This window comes from Dioscorea cayenensis, chromosome 12 (genome assembly GCF_009730915.1).
Source record: "Dioscorea cayenensis subsp. rotundata cultivar TDr96_F1 chromosome 12, TDr96_F1_v2_PseudoChromosome.rev07_lg8_w22 25.fasta, whole genome shotgun sequence".
In the NCBI taxonomy this organism is placed as follows: domain Eukaryota; kingdom Viridiplantae; phylum Streptophyta; class Magnoliopsida; order Dioscoreales; family Dioscoreaceae; genus Dioscorea; species Dioscorea cayenensis.
In genome coordinates this window covers 14,137,083-14,146,242 of record NC_052482.1, presented here as the reverse complement: position 1 = coordinate 14,146,242, position 9,160 = coordinate 14,137,083, and the positions used below count along the sequence as shown (strand labels likewise).

At 32.8% G+C, this 9,160-nt stretch overlaps 1 long non-coding RNA gene across 1 annotated transcript; it reads left to right on the top strand.

Annotated features, from left to right (window-relative positions):
- Nucleotides 1–6,394: 6,394 nt before the first annotated feature.
- LOC120274003 lies at nt 6,395–8,457 on the top strand. Its single transcript, XR_005540672.1, has 3 exons — nt 6,395–6,482; nt 7,531–7,651; nt 8,022–8,457. It is a non-coding gene; the product is annotated as an uncharacterized LOC120274003 (long non-coding RNA).
- The last annotated feature ends 703 nt before the right edge of the window (nt 8,458–9,160 follow it).

The window sequence follows — 9,160 nt, the reverse complement described above, 5'->3', positions numbered from 1 at the left end:
TAGTTCATCTCTACTTGCTATCTCTCCTTATTTGGATCCTAATCATTAACTTTGTCCTTATGGTTACATTAAATTTAATTATACCCTTGGTTCTACCTTTAAGTTTTTAATTGTTTAAACATTCACACAAATTATTCAAAAGCATGTTACATATATATTGTGCTCTAAAGTGTGACCTACTCCAATGTTTGGGATCTATGTTCTTCAAGAACCATAAGCTTCCGCATTCATAACTTCTAGGATAGCCATTTCCTTCTGAAAATCATGAATATAATTTGCACTAACACATTTCCATAAGTGGTCCTTGATGAGTATTTATTTATGCATATTGTATATATTCTATTTCTAGTGCTCATCATGCAATTTACTTTGTTTCTTACTTATTTTGGCCTTTAAGTACTTCTTTTATAACTTTAAGATCATCCGAACCCTCCAGCAAGAAGATTGGAAGTAGACCATTTTTGAGTAATTTTGTGTGAAAAATGTGCTTTTCTGCAAGACCCATGGCCCACCCATGGCTATTGATGTTGTCATGGATCATTCATAGATTCATGGAGTTAATTGGCTGCTAAATTAAAGATATTCATAATGACCCATGACCTAATCAACAACCTACTTACAACATGTGCACTATAGCGGAATTACTATAGTAGTGCAAAAAAATCATCTCAAAACAACCCACACCCTTGCCCATAGGTGACCCATGAGCATGGGTGGGCTCCATAAGGCATGGATGGACACACGGCCTGACCCATTGCTATAGGCCATGATATGAAATACTTTGCTATCTGTAAGTGCGTGGATCATACAAGTAGTAAAATGTACCTAGATGGATCGGGTAGTCAAATCCACAGGGACAAAAAAGCTTCTATTATTTAATGATCTACTAATATCTAGCCGGATTGAAAGGTCGAGAAAGGTATTAATCTAAAGATCTAAAAGAACATAAAAGGTGAAAAGAGGATGGAATGACGTAGGGAATCAAACTAGATAAGAATCAATGAGATATAGTAGTGCCCCAGAATACTCCCCTTGAGGAGCATGTATTGACTCTTACATTGATTATCAAGTATATCCTCTTGGAACTAAGGGTTAACCGTAAATCATCGAGTTTGACACTATACGTCCTATCTCATGGCACATATCAGATTTCTATGCTCTATGTGTGCCGTAACAATAAGAAAAGATGCAACTATGACAATCATGCACAATGAAATTGCAATCCATGATAAAACATAGAAGGAATCCAAGAAAACTCTATAGCTAATGTTTTGAGTAAATCAAATATGAAACATCTCAAGGTTCATATTTCGGAGCATGAGAGAATGGTTTAGCCCCTTATGGGTTCACATGATATGAAAAGATAAAGAAAACAAACAAGTAAGAATTGATAGACTCCCTTTTGCTTCTTAAATCTCTCCAATCGTGCTTCAAGGAAGTTCCCACTGACTTAGCTCTGCTCCAATATGTGCTCTGGTATCTCAGCTCTGTTCCCCTCCGAAGTGGTGATGAAGGTTATCCAGCCGTCTCAAACAAAAACCCATAAGAAGTCCTCTCCAAACCCTAACTGTCAGATTTTTAAAGTTGTTCCCAATACAAGAATGACCATCCGTAGGCCGTGCTTATGTTTTTGCACTTTACAGGTAAGTCTAGGGTTTTTCTTTGACTGAAAAATAAGCCAAGTAATAAACTGACGGGCTGGAGCATGGGCTAAGCGTGGCCATGCTTCCATCTACACAGCCATGTTATGAGCAAAGTTTATGTGCTTCTCATCCAATGATAAAATCTCTAAGCCTTGAGATCATCACAAGGCTAAGCACAGGTGTGTTGACGCCATACTTCTCCTGATGAAGTTCAGTCGTGCTCTTTTCATGTCGAATTCGCTCCAATTTTTGTTCTTTTACCCAAAAACCTGTTTACTAGCACATTGATGCACAAATACCCAAAGTAGCATCGAAACATAAGGAATGAACGCTTAAAGACAAGCTAAATACATAAAAAGAGTATATAAAATCTCTATATGAAATGCACTCTTCAGACCACCAATCCATGGTTATGGGTTGGTCGTGGGTTATTAGTAGCCTTTTTCTTCGATTTTTCATAAAAGAAATAGAGCAATGCACAGCTTCTCCCATAGTCGTGGGTAAGTGGTGTGATTTTACTCTAGGGTTTAATTATAAAAGATGAATATATGATTTTAAGAGAGATCTTTTGCCGACCTTGGGCATGTTTGAGCCTGTGATTCTCCAGATTGATAGTGGGATTTTTGCCCCGATCTTCTTTGGCACTTCATTGGCAGGAACTCATCGAGGAGAAGAAGAAGTGTTCCCACCCATACCACATCATTGAGGGAGTTTTTATCATGTTATAGTTTCTTGAGTTATCTTTCATGATTTGTATTGTGAACATCTTCATGATAATAGCTTAAGCATCATTTCATATTGCAAGTTTGGTAAACCTTGATGATCTTGTAGTTGGATATCATTTTATATTGGATTATGTTGTTTGGTTGTGATTCATCTGTGTTTCCATTGATGTATTGTATTCACTAGAGCAAAAGATAGAATCTAATTTTTGTCATATGTTCATTGGGTTAAGAGACTTCAACATATAGGACATAGCACGTGTGATGAGAATTGGCAACACGTATAGAGATAGGTTGTTACCATTCTTCCGCTATTCGGGCTAGAGAGAGAATCGTGCCCTAATTCAGAGAGATTCATTGACTGTTATACAATCATATAGGGGCTCAAGGATAGAAGAGAATCTCGCCGGAATATTTAGGAGGAGATTAGCCACTAGTAACACTACAAGGAAACAAGCATTTCGCAGTGAGCATCTTGCGACAATTTATACAAAATCACCACCAAATATAGTATTCACAGCAATTATAGCGCTGGTTTAAAGAATTGCTGCAAAATGCATGCATTAATGACAGTTATCACTAAAACTGCCTCAAAATGTAGCAATTCACGCTAGTTAGAAGAAAACTGCCGCAAAATCCCTGGACTTCGCAAAAGTTTCAGTTATAACCACAACTACATGCATGCATTTCGCTACCGTTTACATAACAACCTTCGCGAATTGCATGTTCTCACCTCTTTTCATAATTTTATTTTGTATTTATGTTAATTTTTTTTCTTTTATATTGAGATTAGTCTCATTAAATTGAATGAAATTAACAATATCATTATATATTATTTAATTTCTTATTAATTATTAGTCTAAGCCTAACTTGATATTTCCACAAAAAAAAAAATTTCAACTCACATGTGATTATCGTTGGTATCCTAAGTTTTTATTTAAATTTGAAACACTTGAAATTTATTTAAAAAACAAGTAGAAATTAGGTAAAAGATCAAGTAATGTAAGTGAAATCCGCCTATTATGGTCCAACAAAATATTTGAACAAACAACCGCAATTATTTTCAAAAAACATTTTATTTTTCCTTTTAAGATGACATATATATATATATATATATTTATCACATTTTGGTCATTATTGTTATTACCTTACATTTCAGTTTTTTTAAATACATTGAAATATCTAAATTAGTATTTGTAAATTTCTTTATGAAATAGAAATTTTTTTGGATTATCAAATCAGAATTAATTCCCATTACATTTGTCATATAACAATTTACAATATATTATTTAAATTCTTAATCTATAATGATCTACTATCATATATTTTTTGTTGGGGTTAAGTTCATGTCCACACAGAAAAATTAAACGTTAATAGCACATATTTATTCAAATAAGACTTCATAATAAAATTATATAAATAATAAATTAAAATCTTAAAATTTCCACGATAATAAATTAACAACACAAACTCAAAAGTTTGATGAAAACAAATAGGGATGTCAAAAGGGCAGAGATTCATCGGGGGATACATTCCCCAACCCCAGCTCATACCCAGAATTTCTATTCCCATCACCGACCCCGGCCTTGAATCCGAATATGGGCATTTTTTTTTCCTAGTCCCCTTCCCCGCGGGGATTTTTTTGGATTTGGGGATTCCCTAGCCCCGATTATTAAATAAAAATATTAATTTATTAATAAATTAAAATATTAATTTTTCTACTCTCCAACGGATTTTATAACCAAATAAAGTAAAATAAACTATGTTGTGAGCTCACTTATATATATATATATATATATATATGTATGTATATGAATATACATGTATATTAAGATGTATATGTGACTATGTCATTGTTATCTTTTTTTTAGTAATTAATATTGGTAAGAGCTCTTCTTTTTAGTCACAAGCTGAGCTTGAACAAATGAAAACTCAGCTTGGTTCTACTCGAATACTCTATTAGAACACACTATCTAAATTTTGATCTCTAATTTTTTATTTAGTGATTTAATAAATTATTCAAAAATTTTAAAAAAAATTTAAAAAAATGCAATTAGCTAATATAAGCTTAGTATTTTATTTAAATTTTATACTAATGTTCATTTAATTATTAAGAATTTTTTAATTAAATAAATAAATGGGCTTTTGTTCTATTTTTATTTAGATATTTATAACATAAAATAATATATATATATATAATATTTAAATTAAATATTTAATATTTCGGGGACGGGGCGAGGCGGGAAGGATATTCTCTTGCCCTGACCTCGACCCCGATGGGGAATTTTTTTTTTCCGGCCTAGCAGCAAAAAAAAATCCCCAACCCGAACTCGACAAGGTGGGGAATCATTGACATCCCTAAAAACAAATTTTCCAAAATGGAAATTGAATATAATGTTTAATAAGTATCTTGTAACACATATAATATTACATATCAAGTACAATTCCAATGCATTGCAGCTCAAAGGAGTTTTCATACTTGGTTTAATAAGTCACCATAAACCTGGCTCTATTTTTATTATAAGACATTGCCTAATTGTAATAATTTTTTTTTCCAATTTTATGAATAATAATTCTTTAATTTGGTTTTCTGATATATTTTAAGCTATAATTCAAATATATTGATTCCTTTACCTCCAGATGAGTTCCCCACATCAATTAATTTTTCCCTTTTTTTTTTTTCAAATCCCACTTTTTTTATAAAATTAAAAACTCATAAACCAAAAAATTTTAATAGCTAAAAATTGTCTAATATGCTATTGATATATACATATTTCTTATGAAAACATTAGTATTTATAACAATGTAATAAATGATAAATTTATAAAATAAATAGAAACTTAAAAAAACAAGTTTTTAACTTGAATAAAAGAATATCTTATATATTAAAACTTGAAACTAATATTAAATTTTAAATAAACTTATTCCATCAGAAAAGAGATGCATTCTTTGTGGCCGTTAGCTTTCTTCAACTAAATCACAAAAAAATAAAAATAAAAATAAAAATAAAAATCCATAACGAGAATATTTGGTGGTTTTCCATCACTCTATATAACGACACTATGGATCATTCCCTACAACACCATCAAAGAAGAAGATTGGAATTTTACTTGCTTTTCAATCATCAATTCTAAATGTTGAACAATTGAAAAAAAATGAAAAAAAAAAAAATTCTCCTTTTATTATATTTATTTATTATATCGAATGATATATACTATGGTTTTGTTCTTTTTTCTTGGCCAATCAAATAAGTTCCATATAGATTTTCATTTGAAAATGTATAACAAATAAATTAATTAATATAAAGGCAAAAGAAGAGTAACTCTCAAAACCAGTGTTATCAAACCCGGACCGGCCCGGCGGTTCGACCGGTCGACTCGGTGACCCGGTGACTAAACCGGTCTGGGTCTCTAATTAGACCGGACATGTAATCAACCCTGTGTGACTCGGTATGACCCGGTGTGACCCGGCCAAACCCGGTGACCCGGCCGGGTTTCAATGACCCGGGCTGGTTAATGCTTGTTTATAAAATGACATTTTCATCCTTTAATTTTTGTAACTTTTGTTATGTATTGGATTGAGTTGGTTTGATTAAATTTGAAATTTCACTATGGATTCATATGATATTGTGTTGTGTTTTGTTATGTATGGAATATTTGAATGAGTTTGATATTAGGTTGAGTCTGTTATGTCATGTAGAGCTTGAATTTTGAAATTTTATTATGTATCGGTTTTAACTTTTATCTTGTCATTGTATTTTTTTACTAATTTATTTTTGTCCCTTCAAATTATTTATTTGATAAAAAAATAATAAATAAATGTTATATATTATTATAGAATTAAAAACTAATTTATAATTTTTAAAAATAATATTTAAAAAATAATTTTATTAACCCGTGATCGATCCCGAATGACCCGTGGTTGAACCAGGTTGACCCTAAGACCCGAGCTGCAGACCGGGTCGATGTCCGGGCCGGTTTTGATAACATTGCTCAAAACACCCTATCATTCTTCCAAGCCCGAATACCCCACTCCCCCAAAACCCTCGCTAATTCTGTATCTCCATGCCCACGAATCTGGCAACCTTGCGAGTATGACGGCGGCTGGATGTCGTTTGGTAAACCCTAGCACCAATCTCTTCTTTCTATTAAATCTACTTCGTTTCTTGAAAACAACGATGTGATTTTAGTGGAAATTAGGGAGGGTTTCGTGTGAATTTGAGGACGGATGTTGTGAGGAACTTTGGGAAGAAAAAGGAACTTAAGAATCTTATTCTTGATCATCGGCTCTATTAACCATCAGTATCTTTCTTAGTCTCCTTCTCCACAATCACTCATTTGGAATACTTCTGATAGTTGTTTGTTGCCATTGTTGTTTCGTTGTGTTTTTGATCCATTGTTTGAGATATTCTAAAAATTATTCTTGTTTTATGGTATTTTTTTAACATTTTGATTCATCTTGTTGGTCTCCAAACATGGTACAACTGTTTCACGATTTGGTAAGTGCATTGTTGTCATCAATTTCATTGGGTAAATCTTGGATGCTTTAATTTCTAGTTTGGGAGAATTTATATTTTTTTATATTATTTTATCATATAATATTTTGGCCTTTATTACTATTGTGTTAATTTATCATGTTCTGTTCTTCTTTCTCTTTTAGATGATTTCTCTTGTGTTTGATTTGTTTGTCGATCATGTGCCTAAGTGGGAGAGATTTCTGTGGTTTTTTTTTTCTTTCTATTTATTTATTTGTTTAGTTATTATGTAAATACATCTTGGTTAATAAATGAATTCCAATTTCTTGGTTGTTGAGATTTGTGTAAATTATGAAGAAATGATATGTGTGTTTATATATATATATATTTGTAAATTTTGCTTCTTGAGTTTTTAATTGATCTATTATGTTGTTGGTGTGATTCTGAAGCCTCGCATTGCGTTTATGTTTTTATGTTTTTCTATTTTGATTTGTTAATTCGTTTGTTTCTCTCTTGTGAGTTAGTGAGTGGCTTGCGGTTTATTGGAAATATGTTTTCATACCTTTATAATTAACTATTTTAGTTTGTATATGTGATGGTTATTAAAATGAGGTTTAGTTCCCACATTTGAGGTGCAAAAGTTGGTTTTTTGTCGGATTTGTCAATTTCTTAGCTGCTATTATTTTTATAGGGGATAAATGTGAGGGTGGAACTTCTGGAGGCGGCAAAATATTTTTCTGGTGTTCTGTTTTCTAATGTTATCTCAATTATTGTTGCATCTTACAGCTGGTGCTTGTGGTCTCTCAATTTAGGTACTATTTAATTTGGAACTTATTTATATTATCCTGAATATGTTCCCATCTTGAAACAATCTAACTCCATTGGCAATGATCTTTGACTTCACCTTTTTTGATACAAAATTCAAACAATTGTTTTTGTGGGTATTTATGCTGATTCAATTAGGGTATGGATGTATACAAAATCAATTTCTGTTGTGTTAAATGATTATTAAATTTAGGGTAAATTACATATTTGGGCACAAAACTATCAATGAATACCTATTTTGATCAGTAAATTAAAAAAAAATTTATTTTGGTCACTGAACTTATGAATTCCTTTCAATTAGATCACTGTTGCCAACGCTGTTAACGGCGATCTAACATGGCCTCACCATGTCATTAGGGTTACCCACTTCATCCGTCCTTTCCAATGGGTGTTGCTATGTTCCATCCCTCTTCGGGAGGCTTAGCTCGTCGTAGTCGACTTATGGGTTGAGCCTCTCCAGCAAGGCATCGTGCCGATGTTCCTCGCGGCGTCATCAGCTCTTTTCCGTGCCTTCACTCTCTCCCTTTCCGAGCTTTGTTCGGTTATCCTCCGTCACCGCATAGTTACCAGAAACGTGGTACGATCCAAGTCGCTAGACGGGTACGGATACAAGAAACGATGCTTGTAGTGTATTCGATACGGTGGGGGGTAGGCTTAGTTGGTACGATTAATTCGATTCAAGATACGATTGAAAATTACATCCGAGTCGGTTATATAAAATACATACAAAATTATAAGGCTTTAATTTTAATTGGAAAGAAAAAGTTGTTCTTAGATTAGTAAATAGATCCAAAAGTGCATAAGAATAACGCTTAATAAGAAAAGAACATTATAATTAAAGTTATAAAATGAATTATGCAAACTTTAAAGAACTAATTTTATTGCAATGTTAAAGAATGTATAGATTATAATTTTATATAATAAAATTTTATATTATATAATAATTTAAAAACTTACGCTAGATTTTAAAATAGATAGCAATTTTATCTATAGCAACTTTTAAAACCTACTAAATTGTAGCATTATCTATACCTAGTTAGATAGATTTTTATAAAATCTACAGTTAATTAATTTTGATACGCCTCTCTCATCGACTCAGATCGCGTACCCAATCGATCCAGAATGAAAATGAACTCCGATTGGGTACTAGCGATCTAGATCGAAGATCGGTGGGGAACTTAGCGAATCTGGTAACTATGCGTCACCGTGCACCATCCTTTTCCGGTTTCCCCCGTTTCATCCACTGGCTGGCCTCCTTCTGTCTTTTCACCCTCGCCTTCGAGTGCTTCGGCTCTATCTTCATCCCTTTCCGTCTCCTTGCCGGTTCTATCATCTCCACTGCTACTCGCCACTCTTTCATTGCTAGCCATCGTCGAAATTCTCTTATAGCTCCTTCACCTCCAAAATCCTTGCCCACATGAAGACGATTGTAACCATTAGACTCTTTTTCTAGATGATCTTCGAGTTCCTCACTGGTAGGATCTTTTTTTCCTACA